The 25,914-nt window shown below is 35.4% G+C and overlaps 1 long non-coding RNA gene across 1 annotated transcript in view; it reads left to right on the top strand.

The window, feature by feature from the left end:
• Window positions 1-825: 825 nt before the first annotated feature.
• LOC134761356 (uncharacterized) overlaps window positions 826-25,914 on the top strand; it is an 85,675-nt gene continuing 60,586 nt past the window's right edge. The window contains exon 1 of the long non-coding RNA XR_010139881.1: window positions 826-990. This is a non-coding gene — a long non-coding RNA (uncharacterized LOC134761356). The remainder of the gene's footprint in view (window positions 991-25,914) is intronic.

The following is a 25,914-nucleotide window of genomic DNA, read 5'->3' as shown; positions in this document are numbered from 1 at the left end:
CAAAGGATAGCAGGGAACAAATTGTCTTGTTCTATAAATGTCCCACATTTAAGCACCTTAATCACTTAGCCTTAAAAAAAAAGCATGACTTATTTATTGGGAGAAGAGCAGGTCAATTTCCAGGATTCCCCTTATACCATAATTTAAACATGTAAAAGTTATAAATTAGAAAAACAAATTATTAAGTCGAATATCCTTCTCTGGACAAATGTATCTTCATGATTACAAAATTAAACATATGTATAAAATTATTATTTTTATAATATTAAACATTGGCACAAAAATCAAAGACAACTAAATTGCCCACCTATTGATATTATATTGATGCAGCAGCAATATTTGGATGAGTAATAAATGAAACATTCACAATTTATAAGTCATTTTATATTTACCCTATCAAATTTATTTCTTGTCTTACATACAGGAAGTCACTATTCTCTAATAATCAACATTTTGTGGTAACTTGTTGCCCCTGTGGTAGGCAGGATTTGAAGATGGCCCCCTAAGATTCTTAGCCCTTAGTGTACCTCGCACTCCTAGCTAATCCATACAATTCAACACTAGTTTAGGCATTGCTGTAAAGAAATTTTTCAAATGTAATAAGATTCCAAATCAGTTGATCTTAAAGTAAGAAAATTATTTTGAGGGAAAGACTTGATCACGTCATCACTTTAAGAAGCACAGAAATTTCTCTGGCTGGTTGAAGAGGAAGTCCGAGACTCAAAGCATGAAAAGAATTCATGGCACCATTGCTGGCTTCAAGAGGGATGAGACCATATGAAAGGAATTCAGGCTATCTCTGGAGCTGAGTACAACCCCCAGGTCACATTCAACAAAGAAACAGGGACCTCAGTCCTATAAACACCACCAACAGAATGAACTTGGAAGCAGATTTTCCCCCAGAGCATCCAGATAAGAATCAGTCCATTCAACATCTTCAGCTTTGTGATATCCCAGGCATATTGTGCTGAACTTCTGACTTACAGAACTGTGAGTTAATAAATGAGTGTTGTTTTAAGCCACTATATAACACGTTTTGTATTTTCTGATGTTACTCAGTTATTCATGAAAGTAGTCAATTTTTTTCTTGTAAATTTGCTTGTGTTCTTTTTAGATGATGGATATTAGCCCTTTGTCAGATGAGTAGATCGCAAAAATGTTCTCCCATTCTGTAGGTTGCCTGTTCACTCTGATGGTAGTTTCTGTTGCTGTGCAGAAGCTCTTTAGTTTAATTAGATCCCATTTGTCAATTTTGGCTTTTGTTGCCATTGCTTTTGGTGTTTTAGACATGAAGTCCTTGTCCATGCCTATGTCCTGAATGGTATTGCCTAGGTTTTCTTCTAGAGTTTTTATGGTTTTAGGTCTAAAATTTAAGTCTTTAATCCACCTGGAATTAATTTTTGTATAAGGTGTAAGGAAGGGATCCAGTTTCAGCTTTCAAGATACATGCACACGTATGTTTATTGAGGCACTACTCACAATAGCAAAGACTTGGAACCAACCCAAATGTCCAACAATGATAGACTGGATTAAGAAAATGTGGTACATATACACCATGGAATATAATGCAGTCATAGAAAATGATGAGTTCATGTTCTTTGTAGGGACATGGATGAAGCTGGAAACCATCATTCTCAGCAAACTATCACAAGGACAAAAAACCAAACACCACATGTTCTCACTCATAGGTGGGAATTGAACAATGAGAACACTTGGACACGGGAAGGGGAACATCACACACTGGGGACTGTTGTGGGGTGGGAGGCCGGGGGAGGGATAGCATTAGGAGATATACCTAATGTAAATGACGAGTTAATGGGTGCAGCACACCAACATGGCACATGTATACATATGTAACAAACCTGCACGTTGTGAACATGTACCCTAGAACTTAAAGTATAATAAAATATATATATATAAAGAAAGTAGACAGGTGTTCCACATTTTTGCAATTGCAAATACATTTTGAACCACTTGTTGCAAATTAAAACAAGTGGTTCAAAATTTATTTGCAATTGCAAAAATGTGGAACCAACCCAAATGCCCATCAGTCAATGAGTTGATAAAGAAACTGTGGTATATATACATGGTGAGATACTACTCAGCCATAAAAAGGAATGAATTAATGGCTTTCACAGCAACCTAGGTGGAATTGGAGAGTATTATTCTAAGTGAAGCAACTAAGGAATGGAAAACCAAACATCATATGTTCTCACTCATAAGCAGGAGCTAAGCTATGAGGATGCAAAGGCATAAGAATGACATAGTGGACTTTGGGGACTCAAGGGGAAAGAGTGGAAAGGGGGTAAGGGATAAAAGACTACAAACTGGGTACAGTGTATAGTGCTTGAATGATGGGTACACCAAAATCTCGCAAGTCACTACTAAATAACTTACTCATATAACCAAGTACCACCTGTTCCCCCAAAACCTATGGAAATAAAAAATTACTAAAATTCTTTGTTTATAAGACTTTTAAACAAAGAAAATTATTTTACCAGCTGTTTTACATTCTTAATTTTTTAAAGAATTTTTGTGACATATTTCAGCAGAAAAATTATATAACAAGTGAAGTATTTCCTTCTATGTATATCCATTTACTATCCCTGTGTTTTTGTTTGAAAAGCATTTACTTACTTAATTTTTGTTAAAATTCAACTTCATTTTGAAGAGTAATATTGTTTGGTTATTTTATTAAAAATACTTTCTTGGAGTATACCACTGGCAGCCAGTGGCCATCACAGGAAAATGTAGGCAAATTGAAACAACTTTTTTTCGTAAAATAAATTTTTGATTTATCTTTAAGAATTTTGCCATGAAATGACTAATAAACAAAGATTTTTCTGATCATCTACATCTTGTGAAATATTATAGTATTTTACTCTTTAAGTAAATGAATCCATAAGTCCTTTTGATTGGGCACATATAAAGTGTAATGTGTTCAAAAATGATAGAAGCAAATACACACAAAAAAGGACACACAATAAGGGAATACAAATGGTTTTTTCAAGAAATGGTACTGGGTTTACTAAGCAGTCTTATAGAAAAAACAAAGCTTGACTATACAAAATAAAAATCTCAGGTAGATATAAATGTGAAATGAAAACCAGAAGGCTTTTTGATAATATAAAGAGAGAATATCTTCACCATCATGAGAGTAGACAAAAATTTGTTAAACAGAGCATGTAAAACAATCACTAATCATAAAATAAGATGTTGTTAATTAATATTAAGAACATCTTTTTATCAAAACATACCAACAAGAAAATGAAAAAGGCAAGCCATCAAGTAGAAAAAGGTATTTGTAATACATTTATCTGAAAAAAAAAAGACTGACAAAGGACTTATATCCAGAATATGTAAAGAATGATTACAAATCAATATGAAAATAGATAATCCATTTATAAATGAGCAAAAGATCTTAAAAATGTTTCATAGAAAAGGATTTCCAAATGGCCAATAAATATGTGAAAAGATAATCAACCTCATTGGAAAATGCAAATTGAAACCACCAGTACATATTATAGCATATTCACCAGAATAGCTAAAACAAGATAATAATAATAAATTTTGGCGAGTATATGAATCAAGTGGAGCACTCATGAACTGCCGGTAGGAATGTAAATTGGAATAATCATTTTGGAAAACAGAACATGTATGTTCCCCAGAACCTAGTAATCCCACCTAAAATATATACTTAGCAGGAATACATGCATATATTAATCAAAGACATGTATAAAAAATGTTGAGAATAGCATTATTTCTAAAACCTCCAAATTGGAAACAGTATAAATTTCTAGTAGTATTACAACAAACAAATAAATTGTGACATATTTCCACCATGGAATAATATATTGTCATTAAAATGAACAAAATACTTACATCGACTTGAAAGATGTCTCACAAGCATAATGTTGAGCAAAAGGAATTAGATATGAATGAGTTTGGACTGTAGGCTTCCATTTATATATATCAAGTTTAAAAACAGGCAAAACTAAGCTGTAGTGACAGAAGTCAGAAGAATGTTTACCTTTGTTGGGAGAGGAGAGACCCAGCAGTGGGAAGGCACCTGAGGAGGCTGCAGAGCTGCTGGTGAGATTCCTTTTATTCTGGATGTGCTCACTTTGTACTAATCACCAAGATCTATGCTGATGACTTGTGCCCTCTGAGTATATTTTAATAAAAATAATTTATTTTTTAATTTATTTTTTAAAAGAACACCACTGGTAGCTCCCACTCTTCCCTCAATATCTCAAACATAATACACGGCAGAAAACCATCTGGACCAAATGTGGATTTCAGGTTCAGAGTATTAAATATCAAGTGGGCTTAATTCCTTTCTATCTTATATTAAATATATATGTAAATAAAATATATAAAGATTTCCTCTTTTACTCCAGTGTATTGCATTTGTATTGCATTACACACTTGCTGGAAAGTGCATACCACATTTTGGAGACCACTGGTGTATATAAGGAACCTGTGGAATTAAGTATGCATACCATACTGGCCACTGTGGCTGATCTTCTCACAAAGTTTATTCCTCGATTCATGTTATTGCAAATGCTCCTCTCTTATCCCACTCCCTCAGGGGTAATATATTGGATGCAGATGTCTCCATTTATTGACTCAGTCAATCACACTTACTGAACAGTTTTATAATGTGAACATCTAAAATATTCTTTAGGTTGTTTATTATGTGTTGTTTTTTATTATAAATAAAGAACTTCTATTAAATATTTGCATTTAATTAAATCTGTCTTTCTCCTGTACTCTAACTTTTTTTGAACAATTGCTGATCTGCTCTGATGACTTGGAACTTAGGGTAATAACACAAGTACTGTAGTTCAGCTTTCATTATGAATTTTTAAGGTTTTTATGACTGGCCTGGGACTCAAAGTCTCATTTGAAACTTCGCTTATAAGAATGACTATGTTCCAAATTTCTAATTGACCTACAGATAAACCTTTTGGAACAAAATCAATTTGTAAATCAAGCATTTCTTTTGTAATTAAATTGCAGAAACTTTAAATAACAATAATTTAAATTATCACAGAAATAGCATTCAGAAGTTAAGATAAAGTAATTAAGTCTTCAATCTGGGATGAAGTGACTGACAAAAAGTCAGAAATGGTAGACTAAAACTGACAATTTTTCCAAATCCAAAGGTAATATAAGGTCAATACTGAACTGTAAGTAAATATTCATTATTATAGTTGGAGGGTAGTTTTAGTGTCTGAAATACCAAAATGAATGAAAAGCACCCTTTTTAAAGTAGAAGCTGGAGATTCAAGCTAGGCAGATAACATTCTTCCTTCTGAATGTTTTATTTTGTATAATTTCATAAAATTCCTTGACATTCAAAATCTTGCCAACTTCTTTACTGAAAATAATTTAATGCAGTGGTTTAAAGCAAAGGTTTTGAAATAATACCTTTATTCAAATCTCAATTCCACTACTTGCTGGTGGTTAACTTTTGACAAATTCCTTAGCCTCTCTGGGTTTTTGTCTCCCTACCTTTAAAATGGAAGTAAAGGTGTACTCTTCCAGTAGTCATTGCCAGGACTAAATGAGAGCATCCATTTAAAGCACTTGGCACAGTACCTGGCATATACTGAATTTTCCGTAAGTATTGTTCTCTGTAGTGTGGGTTTAATGCTGTCGTTTACTTTTGTTTGTGACAAGGGACACTGAAAGGTTAACTTTGGATCATGTGTTCTATTTAATGATATTTGAGTTGTTATATTCAACTGTTGAGACATCATAACACTCCATACAAACACAATGAAAATCATAATTTCCTTCAGAAAATTGGAAGAAGTGAATGCTTTATTCAAGAAATAGAAGTTGTTGTAAAACCAGCTTACCTCTCAGTTTTTTCCTCCATGAAGAAGACATACCGACAAAAATGCATTCCAGAGAAATCAGCATTACCATTTTTTTCCAAAAAGGTATTATACATAGTTATGAAGCAATAGCTCACTGGGAGGCATTGCTGTTGCTTCTTTTGTTTTTGCCACTCTTCTGTAAAGTATGTGGAGTATATCCCTCAAAATCTTCACTATTAATAAAAAATAAAAAGAAAAAGGAAAACATTTATGCTTGAGCCCAGCTTGTGGGTGGGAAGTGGGGGCAATAGAGGAGAAGACAAAGATGGGACATAGGGTTTTGTTCTGTAAATTAAAAAAAAAAAGCTGACAATTGATAGAGAACAAGTTCAGGTTTTTGTACAGAGCCAAGAGTGATGGGTTTATCCTCAACAACACTGATTGTTTCCCAGAACTGGAGGGTTTACCTCATCTTAATATCTCTATATATTTATTTCTCCCAGACCACTCAATTTTCTCTGCCAGATATTAACTCATTTCTCCACCCTTGTTCAAGACTCCTGGTCACTGAAACCACCCCGATACAACACTAGGCTTCTATTCTTTTCTCCGTGATCCTTTTGCTTTCACTTTAATCAGCAGGAGAGTTCTTGCTCTCCTCTTACTCATTACACAACAAAATAACTCCACGTGTTGTTTGTTTTGAGTTTCAAAATTAAAAGATTTAGAGGCTACCAAGTTAAGGTAAACAATAGAAAAGAACGGAAAAGAGAAGATGGGTGTTCACCTGGGATGACAGGATATGATATGTTCAGAGTGATTTTTTATCCTTATGCAAGCCATGTGTGGTTTCAAAAGGTAGCCTTTTCAAGTGTGTTAAGTTTTTTTCTCTTTTTACTGCCTGCTGTTATTGAAGCAGAGAAGTTTGTTTCCAATATGCTTTTTAAGTACGTCAATGCAAGAAGAATAATGTCTCATGATCAGATTAACACACCATTCTTTTCTTGAAATAATTCACAGCCACTTCAAATGACTGGATCAGTTACTGAAGTATTGGAAAATTTTTTGAGTTCACCATTACACTTACAGTGAAAGGTTTATTGTGGGCAATGATAGAGGTAGGAGATGCCTGTTTTTATTTCTGCTCCCCACTTACTCTCCTTTTAGTTTTCCACTATCAAATTGCCATTTGGAAAAGATAAGCATTTCCCTCAATTTGAAGCCAACTCTTCAAATCCAGCCATTCTGGAAATATTCAACAGTGTTATTATTTACCACCTAGTGATGTTCCATGCATCACACTTCTATATGCAACAATCTTCAGATTATAATACATTGTGGGAATGCTTCCAAATGTTTACACATGAAAATGATTATCTATCCTGGTTCAACTACAAATACTATTTTCATCTAGAGTGATTTTAATGATGCTACTCAGTTAAGGCAGAGATCAAGACAGCACACTCAGAGTATATTATGAGTTAGCAAAAATGTCTCATTTTTTTTGGGAGATGGAGCAAAATGACCAAATAGCTTTCATTGATCATCCTTCCTACAGGAACGCCCAAATGAGCAACTATCCACACACAAAAAAGCATATGAGATGTAAAAATCAGGTGAGGACTTACAGTACAATGTTTCAACCTCTTATCATTAAAAGAGGCCCTGAAGAGGATAGAAAAGACAGTCTTGATTTACCAGTGCCACCCCCCCATTCCCCAGCATTGCCACATGACATGGAGAAAAAATCTGTATGCTTGGGAAAGGGAGAGCACAGAGACTGCCGGACTTTATATTGAAATTCAGTGCTTCCTATCACAGTGGAAAGCAACAGTGGGCAGAATTCAGGCAGTGCCTATGAACGAAGCATTTAGACCATCCATAGCCAGAGGAAAATTACTCATCTCAGTCGTTGGAACCTGAGATCTGGCAAGCCTTGCCATCATGGGATAAAGAGCTCTGGAGTTCTAAATAAACTTAAAAGGGAATTGAAGGAACAAGGAATGCAATCCCTGGGCAAGTCCTGGTGCTGTGCTAGACTGAGAGCCTGTGTATTTGGGGAGCATGTGAATAAGTGAGGCACCAGCCTGGGTGGCCAAGGGAATCCTTGTGCCATCCCTACCCCAAACCCAAGCAGAGTAGCTCACAGCTCTTGAAGAGATTCCTTCCCTCCACTTGAGGAGAGAAGAGGGAAGAGTAAAGAGGACTTTGTCTTGCAACTTGGCCAACAGCTTAACCACAGTACGATTGAGCTGAAGGCAGACGCCTAAGGCCCCATTCCAGTCCCTCACTCCTGGACAATGCTTCTAGACACACCCTTGTCCAGGAGGGAACCTACTGACTTGAAGGGAATAAAGCAGTCCTGGCAGAATTTATTACCTGCTGACTAAAGAGCCCCTGGCCCCTGAATAATTAGCAGTGGTTCCCAGGCAGTACTCACCCTGGGCCTTGGGTGAGAATCAGAGACATTCTGGCTTCAGGTGTAACCCATCAGATTCCCAGCTAGGAGGAGGGATTCTTTCTGCTTGAGAAAGGGAGAGGGAAGAGTAAGAGGGACTTTGTCTTCCAGCCCAGGTACCAGCTCAGCCACAGTTGGGTAGATTACCAAGTGGGCTCTTAGGATCCTGGGTCCCAGGCCTTGGGTTTTGGACAGCATTGCTGAACCTGCTCTGGATCAGAGGGAAGCCCACTGCCCTGAAGGAAGAGCGGCAGGCCTAGCAGCATTCATGACAAGCTGACTAAAGAGCCCTTGGGCCTTGAATGAATGTTGCGGTAGCCAGGTAGTACCCACCATAGGACTGTGTTCGTGGTGGACACAGGGAGATACCACTTTGCTTGGGAAAAAATGAGGGAAGAGTGAGAAGGACTTAGTCTTGTGATTTGGATGCCAGCTCAGCCACAGTAGATGGGGCACCATGTAGATTTCTAAGGTTTCTGATTCACGGCCTTAGCTCCTGGATGGCATCTCTGGACCTGCTCAGACCTGAGGGAACTTGTCACCCTGAAGGGAAGGATGCAGTCCTTGCTAGCTTCCCCCTTGCTGTTTGTAGAGCTCTAGGGCCTTGAGGAAACATAGGCAGTAGCCAAGCAGTGTTTCGTGCAGGCCTTGGGCAAGACTAAGTGCTGTGCTGGCTTCAGGTCTGACCCAGCACAGTCCCAGTGGTGTTTGCCACAAGGGTGCTTGTGTCTGTCTGGTAACTGGATAATTCTTCTGGATCTTATTTAAGATTACAAAGGTGGTACCTCTACAAGTCTGCAACAGCCACAGTGTTACTGGCCTTGGGGTGTCCCTTAAAGAAGATAAGGCTGCAGTGATCTAAAAGTTAGATCATAACACTCAAGTCTCTTTAAACAGCCAAAAAGCCTTCCTAAGAAGGACCAGTACAAATAAGGCCAGACTGCAAAACTACAATAAACACCCAATTCTTCAATGCCCAGACACTGAAAAACAAGCATCAAGACCATCCAGAAAACATGACCTTGCCAAATGAAATAAGAAACCAGGGACCGATCCTTTCAGACAGATAATTCAAGATATCTGTTTTCGTTTTTGTTCTGAGATAGAGTTTTGCTCTTGTTGCCCAGGCTGGAGTGCAATGACGTGATCCCAGCTCATTGCAACTTCTGCCTACCGGGTTCAAGCAATTCTCCTGCCTCAGCCTCCCAGGTAGCTGGGATTACAGACGCCCGCCACCACACCCGGATAATTTTATATTTTTGGTAGAGATGGGGTTTCTCCATGATGGTCAGGCTGGTCTCGAACTCCTGACCTCAGGTTATTTGCCCACCTCGGCCTCCCAAAGTGTTGGGATTATACGCGTGAGCTACTGTGCCCAGTCTAAAATAGCTGTGTTGAGGAAACTTAGATTAAGTCAAGATAACACAGAGAAGAAATTCAGAATCCTATCAGATATATTTAACCAAGAAATTAAAAAATTTAGTAATAATCAAGCAGAAATTTTGGAGTTGAAAATTGCAATTGACATATTGAAGAATGCATCAGAGTCTCTTAATTACAGATTTGGTAAAACAATCATTAGGTTTGAATACAGGCTATTTAAAAAATACACAGAAGAGACAAAAGAAAAAAAGAATAAAGAAGAATGAAGCATGCATACATACGAGATTTAGAAAATAGCCTCAAAAAGCCAAACCTGAAAGTTATTGGAGGAGGTTGAGAGAGTCTAGGGTATAAAGTTCATAGAAAAAGATAATAACACAGAACTCCCCAAACCTAGAGGAAGATATCAATATTTAAGTATAAGGAGTTTATAGGACACCAAGAAGATTTAATACACACAAGACTACCTGAAGATATTTAATAATTAAACTCCTAAAGGTTAAGGATAAAGAAAGTATCCTAAAAGCAGCAATTGAAAAGGCATAAATAACATACAATGGAGCTTTAATACATCTGGCCGCAGAATTCTCAGTGGAAACCTTACATTCCAGGAGAGAGTAGAATGCCACATTTAAAGTGCTGAAGGAAAAAAGTTTTTATCCTAGAATAGTATATTTGGAGAAAATATTCTTCAAACATGAATGAGAAAAAATGTCTTTCCCAGACAAACAAAAGCTGTGGGATTTCATCAATGCAAGACCTGCCTTACAAAAAGTGCTAAAGGGAGTACCTCGATCTGAAAGAAAATAACATTAATGAGCAATACAGTGTCATCTGAAGGTAAAAAAAGTCACTGGTAATAGTAAGTACACCAAAACCCATAGAATATTGTAACACTGTAATTGTGGTATGTAAACTATTCATGTCTTGAATAGAAAGACTAACAGATAAACCGATCAAAAATAATAGCTACAACAACTTTCCAAGACATAGAAAGTACAATACAACAAATAGAAACAACAAAAAATTAAAAAGCGGGGGGAGGAATTAAAGTGTAGGGTTTTCATTAGTTTTCTCTTTGTTAATTTATGTAATCAGTGTTGTCAGAAGTTTTAAATAATAGGTTATAAGATATGATTTGAAAGCCTTATAGTAACCTCAAATCAAAAAACACACAAGAGATACAAAAAAATAAAAAGCAAGAAATCAAAACTTACAACCAGAGAAAATCACCTTTGCAAAAAAGAAGACAGGAAGGAAGTAAAGAAGGAAGAGAAGACCACAAAACAACCTTCCAAAAACAGTAAAATGGCAGGAGTAAGTTCTTACTTATCATTAATACCATTGAATATAAATAGACTAAACTCTTCAATCAAAAGACATAGGGTGACTGAATTTATTGAAAAAAAAAAAAAAAAACAAGACTCAACAATCTGTTTCCAACAAGAAACACACTTCATTTATAAAGACACAGATAGACAAAAAGTAAAAAAAACGGAAAAAGATATTCCATGTCAATGGAAATCAAACAAAGAGCAGGAGTAGCTATACTTATATCTGACAAAATAGATCTCAAGAAAAAAGCTACAAAAAGAGACAAATTTCATTATATAATAATAAAGATGGCAACTCAGCAGGAGTACATAACCATTGTAATATATATGCACTCAACACTGGAGTATCCAGATATATAAAGCAAATATTATTAGAGGTAAAGGGAGAGATAGGCCCCAATACAATAACAGCATTCCGCTTATAAATACAACATCCCACTTTCAACATTGGACAGATCTTCCAGACAGAGAATCAACAAAGAAACATCGAACTTAATCTGTACTTTAGAGCAAATGGACCTAATATGTAATTACATCCAAAGGCTGCAGAATACACAATCTTGTCATCATAACACACAGATCATTCTCAAGGATAGAGCATATGTTAGGCCACAAAACAAGTCTTAGGAAAATTTAAGAACTGAAATTAAATTAAGTACCTCCTCTGACCATAATGGAGTAAGACCATGAATCAATAACAAGAGGAATTTTGGAAACTATACAAACACATAGATATTAAACAATTGATACGGTTTGGCTGTGTCTCCATTCAAATCTCAACTTGAATTGTATTTTCCAGAATTCTCATGTGTTGTGGGAGGGACCTAGGGGGAGGTAATTGAATCATAGGGGCCGGTCTTTTCCATGCTATTCTCATGATAGCGAATAAGTCTCATGAGAGCTCATAGATTTATCAGGAGTTTCTGCTTTTGCTTCTTCCACATTTTTCTCTTGCCACTGCCATGTAAGAAGTGCCTTTTACCTTCCATCATGATTCTGAGGCCTCTCCAGCCATGTGGAACTGTTAAGTCCAGTTTCTTCTCAGTCTCAGTTATGTCTTTATCAGCAGCGTGAAAACAAACTAATACAGTAAATTGGTACCAGTAGATTGGGTTGTTGCTGAAAAGATACCCCCAAATATGGAAATGACTTTGGAACTGGGTAACAGGCAGAGGTTGGAAGAGTTTGGATGGCTTAAAAGAGGAAAATGTGGGAAAGCTTGGAACTTCCTAGAGACTTGTTGAATGGCTTTGCCCAAAATGCTGATAGCAGTGTAGACAATAAGGTCCAGGCTGACATGATCTCAGATGGAGATGAGGAACTTGTTGGGAACTGGAGCAAAGGTGACTCTTTTTATATTTTAGCAAAGAGACTGGAGGCATTTTTCCCCTGCCCTAGAGATTTGTGAAACTTTGAACTTGAGAAAGATTATTTAGGGTATCTGGTGGAATAAATTTCTAAGCCACAAAGCATTCAAGAGGTAATTTGGGTGCTGTTAAAGGCATTCTGTTTTATAAGAAAAGCAGAGCATGAAAGTTTGGAAAATTTGCAGCCTGACTGCGATAGAAAAGAAAAACCCATTTTCTGAGGAGAAATTCAAGCTGGCTGTAGAAATTTGCATAAGTAGTAAGGTACCTAATGTTAATCCCCAAGACCACAGGAAAAATGTCTCCAGGCCATGTCAGAGACATTCATGGCAGCCCCTTCCATCACAGGCCCAAAACCCAGGAGGAAAAAGTGGTGTTGTGTACTGGGCCCCAGGTCCATGCAGCCTAGGGACTTGGTGCCCTGTGTCCCAGCCACTCCAGCCATGGCTGTAAGTGGCCAACATAGAGCTTGGGCTGTGGCTTCAGAAGGTGGAAGCCCAAACTTTGGAAGCTTCCATGTAGTGTTAAGCCTGCAGTGCACAGAAGTCAAGAATTGAGGTTTGGGAACCTCCGCCTAGATTTCGGAAGATGTATTGAAATGCCTGGATGCCCAGGCAAAAGTTTGCTATAGGGGCAGGGCCCTCATGGAGAACCTCTGCTAGGGAACTGCAGGAGGGAAATGTGGGGTTGGCGCTCCCACACAGAGTCCCTACTGGGGCACTGCCTAGTGGGGCTTTGAGAATTAGACTACTGTCCTCCAGACCCCAGAATGATAGATCCACTGTCAGCTTGCACCATGTGTCTGGAAAAGCCACAGACACTCAACACCAGCCTGTGAAAGCAGCTAGGAGGGAGGCTGTACCCTGCAAAGGCACAGGGATGGAGCTGCCCAAGACCATGGGAACCCACCTGTTGCATCAGTGTGACCTGGATATGAGACCTGAAGTCAAAGATCATCTTGGAGCTTTAAAATTTGATGGCCCTGCTGGATTTTGGACTTGCATGGGCCCTGTAACCCCTTTGTTTTGGCCAATTTCTCCCATTTTCAATGGCTGTGTTTACCCAATTCCTGTACTCTCATTGTATCTAGGAAGTAACTAGCTTGCTTTTGATTTTACAGGCTCATAGGTGGAAGGGACTTGCCTTGTCTCAGATGAAACTTTGGACTGTGCACTTTTGGGTTAATGCTGAAATGAGTTAAGACTTTGGGGGACTGTTTGGAAGGCATGATTGGTTTTGAAAGGTGAAGACATGAGATTTGGAGCAGCCAGGGGTGGAATGATATGGTTTGGGATTCAAATCTCATCTTGAATTGTATCTCCCAGAATTCCCATTATTGTGGGAGGGACCCAGCAGGAGGTAATTGAATCACGGGAGTGGGTCTTTCCCATGGTATTCATGTGATAGTGAATAAGTCTCATGAGATCTGATGGGTTTATCAGGGGTTTCTGCTTTTGCTTCTTCCTCATTTTTCTCTTGCCACCACCATGTAAGAAGTGCCTTTCACCTCCAACCATGATTCTGAGGCCTCCCCAGCCATATGGAACTGTAAGTCCAATTAAACATCTTTTCTTCCGAGTCTCAGGTATATGTTTATCAGCAGCGTGAATATGAACTAATACAACAATATACTCCTGAATGATCAGTGGGTTAATAAAGAAATTTAAAGGAAATTTAAAAATTTATTGAGACAAATGATAATGGAAACCCAACATACAAAAACCTATGTGATACAGCAAAAGCAGTAGTAAGATGAAAGTTCATAGCTCTAATCTTACATATGAAAAGAAAAAAAACAAATACACAACCTGATGATGCATCTTAAAGAACTAGAAAACCCAGAGCAAACAAACCCCAAATTAGTAGAAGAAAAGAAATAATTAAGATCAGAGCAGAAATAAATTAATTTAAAATTAAGAAAACAATACAAAAGATCAACAAAATGAAAAGTTGTTTTTTTGAAAAGTTAAACAAACCTGGAAAATCTTTAGCCAGACTAACTGCTAAAAAAAAGAAAGACCCAAATATTTAAAATTTGAGATGACAGAGAAATATTATAACCATTACCACAGAAATGCAAATATTAGAGTCTACTATGGGCAGATATATTCCAATAAATTGATTAATCTAGAAAAAATGGATGCATTTCTAGACACATATAATTTACCAAAATAGAACATGAAGAAATCCAAAACCTGAACAGACCAATAACAATTAATGAGATCAAAGCCATAATAAAAGCTCTCCCAGCATAGAAAAGCCCAAGACCCGATGGCTTCACTCCTGAAATTTGCCAAACATTTGAAGAAGAACTAATACCAATCCTACTCAAACTCTTCTGAGAAATAGAAGAGGAAGAAATATTTCCAAACTCTACAATACCGGTATAACTCTGATACCAAAACCAGACACATCAAAAAAAAAAAAGAAAGAAAATTACAAGCCAATATTTCTGATGAATATTGATGCAAAATCCACAACAAAATACTAGCAAACTAAATTCAACAATAAACTAAAAAGACTATTTATTATAACCAAGTGAGATTTATACCTGTGTTACAAGGATGGTTTAATATATGCAAGTCAATCAATAACTAATAGAGTGAAGGCCTAAAACCATATGATCATTTCAATTGATTATGAAAAAAAAAATTGATAAAATTCAACACTCCTTCATGATAAAATCACCAAAATCTGGGTATAGAAGGAACCTACCTCAGTATAACAAGAGCCATATATGACAGATTCACAACTGGTATCATACTAACTGGGGACCCACTGAAAGCCTTTCTTCTAAGATCTGGACCCCAAGAAAAATTTTTCACTTTCCCCACTGTTATTCAACATAGTTCTTCTAGTTAGAGTAATCAGACAAAAGAAATAAATAAAGGATGTCCAAATTGGAAAGGAAGAAGTAAAATTATCCTTCTTTGCAGACAATATGATTTTATATTTGGAAAAACCTAAATACTCCACAAGAAAACTATTAGACCTGATAAACACATTTCAAAAAATTTGCAGGATACACAATCAAGATACACAAACCAGTAGCATTTTCTATATGCCAACAGTGAACAATCTGAAAAAGAAATAAAAAAGTGATCCCATTTATAATAGCTACAAATAAAATTAAATACCTAAAAATTAACTTAACCAAAGAAGAGAGATCTCTATAATAACAATATAAAACATTGGTGCAAGAAATTGAAGAGTTCACAAAAAAATGCAAGAATATTTCATGTTTGTGCATTGGAAGAATCAATATTTTTTAAAATGTTCATACTACTCAAAGCAATCTACAAATTCAATGCAATCCCTATAAAAATACCAATGGCAGTCTTCACTGAAATAGAAAAAAATAATTCTAAAATTTGTACTGAGCCACAAAAGGCCCAGAATAGCCAGAGCTATTCTAAGTAAAAACAAAAAAGAAACAAACGAACAAAAACTGGAGTAATCACATTATCTGACTTCAAATTATACTGCAGAGCTATAGTAACCAAAGCAGCATGGTACTGGCACAAAAATCGACACACAGACCAATGGAACATAATTGAGAACGCAGAAACAAATCCATACATGTACAGTAAACTCATTTTCAACAAAGGTGCCAAGAACATACATTGGTGAAAGGACAGTCTGTTCGATAAATGGTTAAAATGCTGGGAAAACTGGCTATGCATATGCAGAAGAAAAAAACTAGACCCCTATCTTGCACCATATACAAAAATTTAAATAAAAATAAATTCAAGACTGAAATATAATATCTCAAATTATGAAACTACTTAAAGAAAACATTAGGTAAATTCTCTAGGATATTGGACTCTGCAAAAATTTCTTGACTAATATCCCACAACACAGGCAAACAAAGCAAAAATGGACAAATGGAATCACATTGAGTTGAAAAGCTTCTGCACTGCAAAGGAAACAATAAACAAAGTGAAGACACAACCTACAGACTAGGGGGAAATATTTGCAAACTACTCATCTGACAAGGGCTTACTAACCAAAATATATAGCAGCTCAAACAACTCTAAAGGAAAAAAATGTAATAATATGATTTTAAAATAGGCAAAAACCTGAATAGACATTTCTCAAAAGAAGACATACAAATGACAAACAGGTGCCCAACATCACTGACCATCAGAGAAATGCAAATTAAAACTACAGTAAGATATCATCCCACCCCAGTTAAAATGGATTTTATCTAGAAGATAGGCAATAATGAATGCTAGCGATGATGCAGAGAAAAGGGAACCCTCATACACTGTTGGTGGGAATACAAATTATTACAACCACTATGGAGAACTGTTTGGAGATTCCCCTAAAAACTAAAAGTAGAGTTACCATATGATCGAGCAATCTCACTGAGAGATATATACACAAAAGAAACGAAATCAGTGTATCAAAGAGATATCTTCAGTCTCGTGTTTATTGTAGCACTATTCACAATAGCCAACATTTGAAAGCAACCCACATGTCCATCAATTGAAGAATGGATAAAGGAAATTGATACATATATGCAATTGAGTACTATTCAGCCACAAAAAAAGAATAAGATCCTGTGATTTTCAACAACATAGATGTAAATAGAAGTCATTTTCTTAAGTGAAATAAGCCAGGCATAGAAGGATAAACTTTGCATATTCTCGCTTATCTGTGGTAGCTAAAATTTTACAAAATTGAATTCATGGAGATAGAGAGTAGAATGATGGTTATCAGAGGCTGGGAAGGATAGTGGGGGCAGGGATGGGGAAAAGTGGGGGATAGTTCATGGGTACAAATATACAGATAGAATAAATAAGATCTAGTATTTGATAGCTCAGCAGGGTGACTACAGTCAACAATAATTTATGTGCATTTAAAAATAACTAAAAGAGTATAACTGGATTGTTCATAACACAAAAGGATAAATGCCTGAGATGATAGATACCCTATTTACCCTAATCTTATTATTGATGAATTGTATACTTGTATCAAAATATCTTATGTGTCCCATAAATAATACACCTATTATGTACCAACAAAAGTTAAAAATTAAGAAATTAAAAATAAAAATGGGCCAAGAAAAAATGTCTCAAACTCAAGGTAAAGTAATAAAATAATTATAAGAAATCATATATATTCCCATTTTCAACTGAAATTGTACCCAACTCTGCTTAGATTAGTTCCTGATAAAGATGTGATGGGAAGGGTACAGGCATTTATTCCCTCATAACTGTAACTTTTGAAGATTTTTCCAAGAGCATTTTTTGTAGGTCTCAAGAATTTGCTAATTATATTCATCTACTAGATACATAAAGATACATCTATTCCTTCCTGGTAATTAATGGGACATTTATAGACTATAAAACAGATTTTACTAGGCTATTCAAAATAATTTTAGATTTATGTTCATCTGATTCAATAGATGCTCATGTTCCAGTAGTATATGGTGATATTTATGTAAAGGGAGCCCTAAAATGAATCATTATGTATAACATGTTGGGATTTGCTTCTCTGAGCAGAGGGTGAGTCACATATTATGTCCATAAATACAGATTTGTTTCCAGTTAGTGTTATCCTGCTTTCTAAGACTTTCTGAAAGTAAGTCATAGGCAGCTCTAAAAGGAACATATGTATATATACAAGTGTGAATGAGAACCACACTTACAGACAATTACTTACATTCGTTTCTGTAGTTAAACCAGTATTTGCAATTGCACTGGACTATTTAAGAGAAGATATCTATATCAAGAAAAAGAGATGGTTCATTTCCCTCTGTATTGATTTTAGTTGATGCTAAAGGATCAAGGCTTAGTCATAACTCTAACAGGTAATTTAGGGCATTTATTTTACGTGTTAAAGTATTATTAGCCCCCATTTTCTTTTGTGAGCCACTGCACCAGGACTTACTTCTACTTTTTTTTAAAAAAAGTATGTATTTGCTTATATAAATAGAATCTCTCTGAAAGCCGTGTAGCTGGGGATGGTGGTTGTCTCCTTGAAGAGTCATTGGGAGGCAGTTAACCCCCATTTTTAATCTATTTTTTCTAACCCTATCTCCAAATACAATCCTTCATTTAAAAAAATCATGTTTCCACGTTCTTGGCCCTTTCTGTTGTAACTGATTATTTGTCCGAAGGCCCAGCAACTTGATACTTATTTCTTAAATTCCTCTTCCTTTTCAGTAGCAAAGTCATCTCAGATATCCTCATAATTATTTTACCATATTTATTTTAAGGAAAAAATTGGTATCCCTTTTCTACAAATATTGCTCAATATTACTTTGAACAGGCTTTCATGGTTGTTCTAACACTAGTTTCTTTCAAGTTGGAAAGAAAAATATTTTCCTTTAATTGCCCTCAGTTGGATTTTGTAGAGCTGACTATCTGACATTCTGGAAATTTTCAGGTAAAATCCTATGCGTGTGCTAAAACAGGGGAACAATTTCCGACATGGTGATTTAATTTGGTTTATGCCCTATTAACTTACAAAGCAGCATATTCATTTAAGTAAGGTCTTTTTAAGAAAATAAGAAGTTAGAAAAGCTGGTGAACTAATGATTTCAAGGCAAGGTATAGGATTTTCATTTTTATTTTTAAGCAGAAATCTTTAACCTCCATAATTTTGGGAGGCTAATTTTCACATTTTTGTAATACAGATTTCTCTTACAAGCCATGGAGCTCTTTTTGTAAATACAAATTAAGGGTTAATTTTTTGGGGGGTATTTTGAAGATACCTTGAAGTTAAGAGAGTTCTTTGGACACTTACATATTTAATTTCATTATACATTTTAATTGCATTGTAGTGTTTCTGAATTCTTTACTGTGCTTTTACTTTTAACTTCTCAAGTAAACTATAATCAATTGACAATGTGTTCTACATTATTGCTAGTTTCTACATTATACTTCACTGTCTAATTTACATTTTGTCTTGGATGTTAAATAGGCATGTCAAACCTAATAAGCCCAAATTCTGTTTGATCTCCAGTTCCACCCCTAAAGGCCAATCCTCTTTTTCTATCTTAGTGAAAGGCTATTTCATCCTTCCAGTTTTTGGGCAAAAAGTCTCAGACTCATCCTTGATCTTCTGTGCCATTTACATGCTAGCATTAAATATGCTGACTTAATCTATCAGCATATTTTTGTCAGCTCACCCTTGGAAACCTATTCAATATTTTATCACTTCTCTCTACCTCCACTGCTACAACTACACACCATGAACAAATCACCGTCTTCTCTTGCTGAGACCGTTGCAATAGTCTATTCATGGGTCTTTTAACTTTTATCTTTGAGCAAATATTGTTTATTCTCAGCCCAGCAGCTAGAGTAATCCTTCTAAGAAGCGGTAGATCCCATCACTCTTCTCTGCAAAACCATCCAATGCTTACTGTCTCTTCAATAGGAAAAGCCAAGTCCCCTGCAAGGCTTACACGTTCCCTCTTAATAGGCTCTTCCCTCCTCACTGCTCTGAGTTCATTTTCTACATTGCCCCCTTACTCAGCTCCAGCTACACTGGCCTCTTGTCACTCCAACAGGCCAAGTATGCTCTTGTCTCAAGACCTTGAACTTCCTCTTCCTCTCTGTCCATCATGCTGTACCCCAAATATCCACTGGCTTAGGTCCTCACTTCCTTTGGGTCTCTTCTCAAATGTCATAATATCAAAGAGAACTTCCCAGATCATTCTATATGAAATAGCACCCCTCCACTGCCACCAATCTCGAAGCCTTATCCTGCTTTGTTATTTCTTTGATTGTACTTATTATTTGATATGTTATATATTTCTTAAAATTTGTTTTGAGATCTTTACCTCCACTAGAATGTAAACTTCACTAAACAAATAATTTATCTAGTTCACTTTGCACCCTAGTGACTTGCACATTTAGGCTTATGACAAATATTAATTGAAAGGATGTATAAATGAATTACACGGTGTTCCATACAAGTTAATGCCACCTGGGCATTACAACAAATGTTTTGGGTTGAAATAGCCATGTAAAAAATAAAAGGATGTGAACAATTATTAATCACAATCTTATTTGTCTTTAAAATCACCTCATTTTCACAGAGTGTTTTAATGAAGCTTGGGTACATGTGGAATCATCATGGTCAAATGGTTCTTATTATAATTTCTAAAACAAAAAACCAGTGTTCATCGTTATTCTGCTAAAAGCTTTCTTTATGTTCCCATCAGTGTCTCCATCAACTATTACTTATTATTTGCCTGATGGGATTCAGTCTTAGTTTGTCAGTATTATTACTCTAGTAGCTTTCACTTTATCTCTAGATAAAGTGAAAAATTAAATAAAAATAAATAAAATAAAAATAAATAAAATAATAAATAAAAATAAAAAATAAATAAAAATAAAAAAATAAAGTAGTAAAAATTAGAAGGTTATAAGAGAAAGAAAATGTGTGCCATAATATGGTTAATCATCAGAATTCTTACCAAATACTATACTTTTATCGGTACAGAGCTGACTCTGAAATATTCCTTGGGTGCTGTTTTACCTGCCAGCATGCCATTCCTGATGTTGCTTTTAATTTTAATAATATATTACTTTATTCATTTCTTATTAATTTCCAGATGGTAGGATAGCAGTTAAGAAACTGTTTGAATATTCAATTATAGATCAACTTTATGAGTGTGTTTAGGGCCCCACAATATAATGAATCTGTGAAAGAAACTTCTGCTTTATTTTTGACAGCAAAAGCAATGTTTTACTATTTGTTTTTATGTCTTTCTTGGTTTCAGCTGGGAATATGTCCTAGCTCATAGTCACCTCACAATTAATCTTTTAACCTCTTTGCCTCCTGACCATTCAAATATTTCATCTTATGATAATAATTTAAAAGTCAGAGTTTTACATGAAGATTCACAAAACAGTATTAGTTTTCCTGTTTTTTCTTCCCCATGCTCCAGATTGTACACATTGGGCAAAGTAGTTTCTGCAGTTAACACTGTGCCCACAAAGGCCTTGTCTCCACTCAAGCTAAAAAAAAAAAGGTAAGATACACGTTAAAGAGAAGTTCATCATACTAAAGGAAAAATATTAAGCCTAAAAATCTGTTACAATAGCTATATGAGATTTTTTACAATATGGCAACTAATAGGCCTGTTTATCTTTCTCTTCCTTTATGCTTCCAAATCCCTCTTCAACATTTATATTTAAATACGATATCCGATAATTGTTTATATTAGATATAATACTTTTTAAGCATTGTAAACTACGTTTCTGTAAAAAAAAATTAAAAATGCATACATGGCAGAATGTGCCATTGCAAGAAAAAAAATCCACTGCTGAGAGTAAGACTTTTCTTACTTGAATAAGCAAATGTAAAATGTCTACTTTTTATGCTATAAAGATTTCAAAAACATTAGGATAGTCCTAATCCCCAAATACAAAAGACTACTTCATGTACTGTATTTATTACCTCCGTGATTCTAAAATAACATTACAATTTGACATGTGAAAGAGTAGGATGTTTCTTTAGATGTACTTTCACCCAAGACACATAAATTGGGTCTATAAATATTCAGTTACAAATGAGATTTTTATACGTTGTTCTTACCAATATTTATTGTATAATCTGTTCTAAACCCAGAAATAAACATATTTATTATACATTTGAGAGTCTAAAGTTGCTTGAGGCAGTGATAGAAATTTTCAAATTACTGAGTGTTTTTTTAATATTGCCAGGCTAGAAATATTTTCCCACCCTCAAGCTCCTTTCAGATCATCAAATACTAACAACTTTTATTCCTCTGGCTCAGCTATGCAGCAGTTTATCAAAGGATTGATAACTTCTTTTTTTAAATGGTCTTTTGAGATCAGCCTATGCCAAAGAAAAATATTTTACTAAACCTTCTCCGCCTTTGTAAATGGTTGAGGGACCACTACAGAACCTATACCTGTAAGTCAGGACTTTTGATTCTGATCAACCAACCATTTTGAATGAATTTTAAACAAGTCAGGACCTTGACCCACAGGTCAATTCATTACTTTCCACATACTCTGTACGTGAAGAATGATTTGTTTCCATAACAAATTATATTCTGAGACCTAAGTAGAAATTGAAATGGAATAAGAATATGTGGCTAGTTACCAACTCAGATTTAATTACAACAACCACCCAAACACTTCATATACATCAACTAATTTGTAGTTAATTTATTGAGGAGCATCAACACTAATACATAAATATATAATGGTTTTATTTTTTCCAAAGACTGCACTAATTGTGTATTCTTTTGACTGTTTACAGGTTTATCACTGAAAAACTTGGGGAACACATCTATCTGGAAGTCCTACCCCATGACTGAAACTAAAATAATTGTGTAAAACTCCTACCCCATGGCTGAAGCCTTATGGAGCTTTTTATTATCACTTTTTATTATTAAAACACTATTTATTATTAAGACAATCACTATTGTTTTCCTACCCCCTCAGCCTCCAGGAAGTTAAACTCTAGTGGCGTGGAGGTTTGAAAATGTGTATGTGGTGGGGGTAGGGGATGAAAGGGTGAATGTTCTGGTTTCCAAATCAGTACCTTACATTTTCCCTAGTGTGTGTCTTTCTAGAAAAGTGGGAGTTGGGTGGAGGGGTATGGGAAACAGGCTTCTTAGATGATGGCCCATGGCAAAACTTGTCCTCTCTTTAATTGGTGCACACTTCTCAACCTGCCTACTTTCTATGGACTTGATATTGACTTATAGGGCTCTGTACGTGAAAGGCTCACTCACACACAGCTCACCTGCACATTGGTGCTCCCTAGTGAAATAAAACCACACACTTCAGCCTATCCGGCAGCCTTGTATTGCATTCCTCTGAAAAATGTACATCTGTGACCCACACTCCTATGGTCCCCTGTAAAACCATGGCTCTGCCTATTATCCAGCCATTCGGTGAGGTCCCAGAGCAGATGCTGCAGGAACAAACATTGAGAGGGTACTGTCTTTATCTCTTTCTTCTCTCAGCCTGAAAATCATAACAAAACCTCCATCCCTAATTTTCTTTACCAAAGCTTTGGTAGCACAGAGAGCAGGAAGTCTGATGGCTAAATAGACATCCAACCAAGAAACAAATTTAATTTCTTCATTTAACAGGCACTCCACACTTATAAGGCATTCTCCTTGGGCTTCCTACACTGGTTTTCAGAAGAAAAGCATGCCACCTACCAAAAAGGGAGACCGGCAGATGGAATGTGGGGTGTGTGTGTGTGTGTGTGTGTGTGTGTGTGTGTGTGTGTGTTTTCCTTTTTCGTAACATTTTCTACAATGTCTCTTAATCTTCATCTTATATCAATGCAGTGTGGTGGTGGCAATAATATCAGAAAGGGTTGATCTTAAAAGCAGAGATTCTATGAACTTATGACTTAAATTTCTTAGCTATGGGTTTTGCTCATTATTTTTAATATATTCTATTACTCTAGTTGGATTTTCACATGTTTAATATTCACAAGTCAGTATATTTTGAAGTTTTGTAGTTAAATTGGACCTGGATTTCCATCTCTACTCTACTATGTATTAGCTGTATTAATCTTGGACAAGCTTACTAATGATTCTGTGCTTCAATATTCACAGTTGCAAGATGTAAATAATAACTTTTCATAGATTTTCAAAGGAACTAGACAATGCATATCTTATACAAATAACTTAGCATGATGTATGGCAAATAAGAGACATTTAGTAAAGTCATTTTCACAATTTAGAGGTTAAGAAACTGACTTCAGAGATTACTACATTTTCTTTTTTTCTTTTTTTTTTTTACAGTCAGCAAAAATTTTATTTGAATCTCTGTATGATTACTTCCATATAACCATTTTCTAGCCTAAATTCTGTAATAATGGGTGCAGCACACCAGCATAGCACATGTATACATATGCAACTAACCTGCACATTGTGCACATGTACCCTAAAACTTAAAGTATAATAATAATTAAAAAAAAAAAAGCTAACATCTGTGTCCACCAACTATAAGTTAAGGACATAATTATTACAGAGATTACTACATTTTCTAAAGATGTTTGAAAGTAACAGAGACAGTATTTGAAATCAGATCTGATTTATGCTAAAACCTATATATTTTCTACTGCTACATGCCACCACTACATTTGCTACTTCAAAAAAATTAGTCAATTGACTTATTTTCCTTAACTGTACCAAAGAAACTCCTAATTTAAAATGAAATTTAAGAAAATTATTTTTAAAAAGGATTTAGGATATTGTTCACATATACAGTGCCGTAACCCAAATTAGTATTGAGAAAAGTATGGCAAGGGAAAAACAAGGATAAATATAAAAAGATAAATTTCTGGGAAACCAAAAATGTTCCTGTGTTCAGCTCTGATAGGTAGCAGTATATTTGGAAGTACCTCTAGTAGAGTCATTAACTGGAATCCAGAGGCCAATCTTAACTTTCAAGGGAGGTCTATGAATCCTTGAAATTGTGCAATATTTTGTATGTGAGTGTCTATATGTGATTGTCTTGGGCATTCAAACTACTTCCTTTTAGAAAACTAAAAATCAAACAAATGTAGGAAGCAGAGTAAAAACTTTGCAAAATTTCTTTTTGTTTCACAGTATTATAAGAAATTCTATGCGAAAATCCCCTATAAAATCTCATTATTCTTACCATAATACAGATATTTTGTAGCATTGACTGAGATTAAGAACTCTTACAAATACTTAAAGAACAATGCCTTTATATTATAAATGAAAAGCAGATCTTTGTAGTTAAAAAGTCATAGGAGCTTGTTCTTGTACCTTTTACAAAGAAGAGGTGGCTCCTGGAAGGTCAGCTCAACTTCAGCTTGAAGCTATTAATAACTTCAATTACAGACATCTTGAGAATTTGTAGAAATTCTTGTAATGACAGGAGCTGGCATCATCTCTAAAACCTAGATTTATGCCCCCTAACTTGATCATTATCTGTCATTACAAATTTAAGGGCCCAAATCCAAGGTTCAGGACCAAAAACTTTGCCAAAAGTAGCATGTGCCACAAGCCTAACTGCACAGAATATAAGAATAAAAAGTCTGAATAACTATTTATAATTACTTCCATGTTAAATTTCTAAAAAGAATTGGTTGAAAGATTTGATATTGTTGTCTTATAAAGCTAATCTTTTTATGCCTTAACATATGAGGCCATTTTTAATAGCGAAATCTTTAAAATGTGTGTTTCTATAAAAGAATCTAATTATTACAGATTATCATTCTGCTTATCTTTTATTATTTAATTTCAAACTCATTTTCAGATACCAAGTCATTTATCAAAGGCATCACATTTTATTTTTCATTTAGAATACAACATAGTATTTGTTACCATAAGAAAAAATCCTTCAATAGGGAGTGTTTAACCTAACTCTTAATACTATAATGATATTCTTTTCTAGATAACCTGGGCTAAGTAAAGACTTTTTTAAGCTAACAATTTCGGAAGTAAATTTAGCTCCCAGAATTACCAGAACTGCATTAAAACTGCTCTTAAATTCAGAGTGCTTCACTTGATTACTTTTTTCTTTTTACTTTATCAGCTGTAAAGTATGACTTAGATTCAC

The sequence above is a fragment of the Pongo abelii genome, chromosome 3 (genome assembly GCF_028885655.2).
Source record: "Pongo abelii isolate AG06213 chromosome 3, NHGRI_mPonAbe1-v2.0_pri, whole genome shotgun sequence".
Taxonomy (NCBI): domain Eukaryota; kingdom Metazoa; phylum Chordata; class Mammalia; order Primates; family Hominidae; genus Pongo; species Pongo abelii.
Note: the sequence above shows the minus strand (reverse complement) of the source record. Positions and strands in the feature narration are given on the sequence as shown.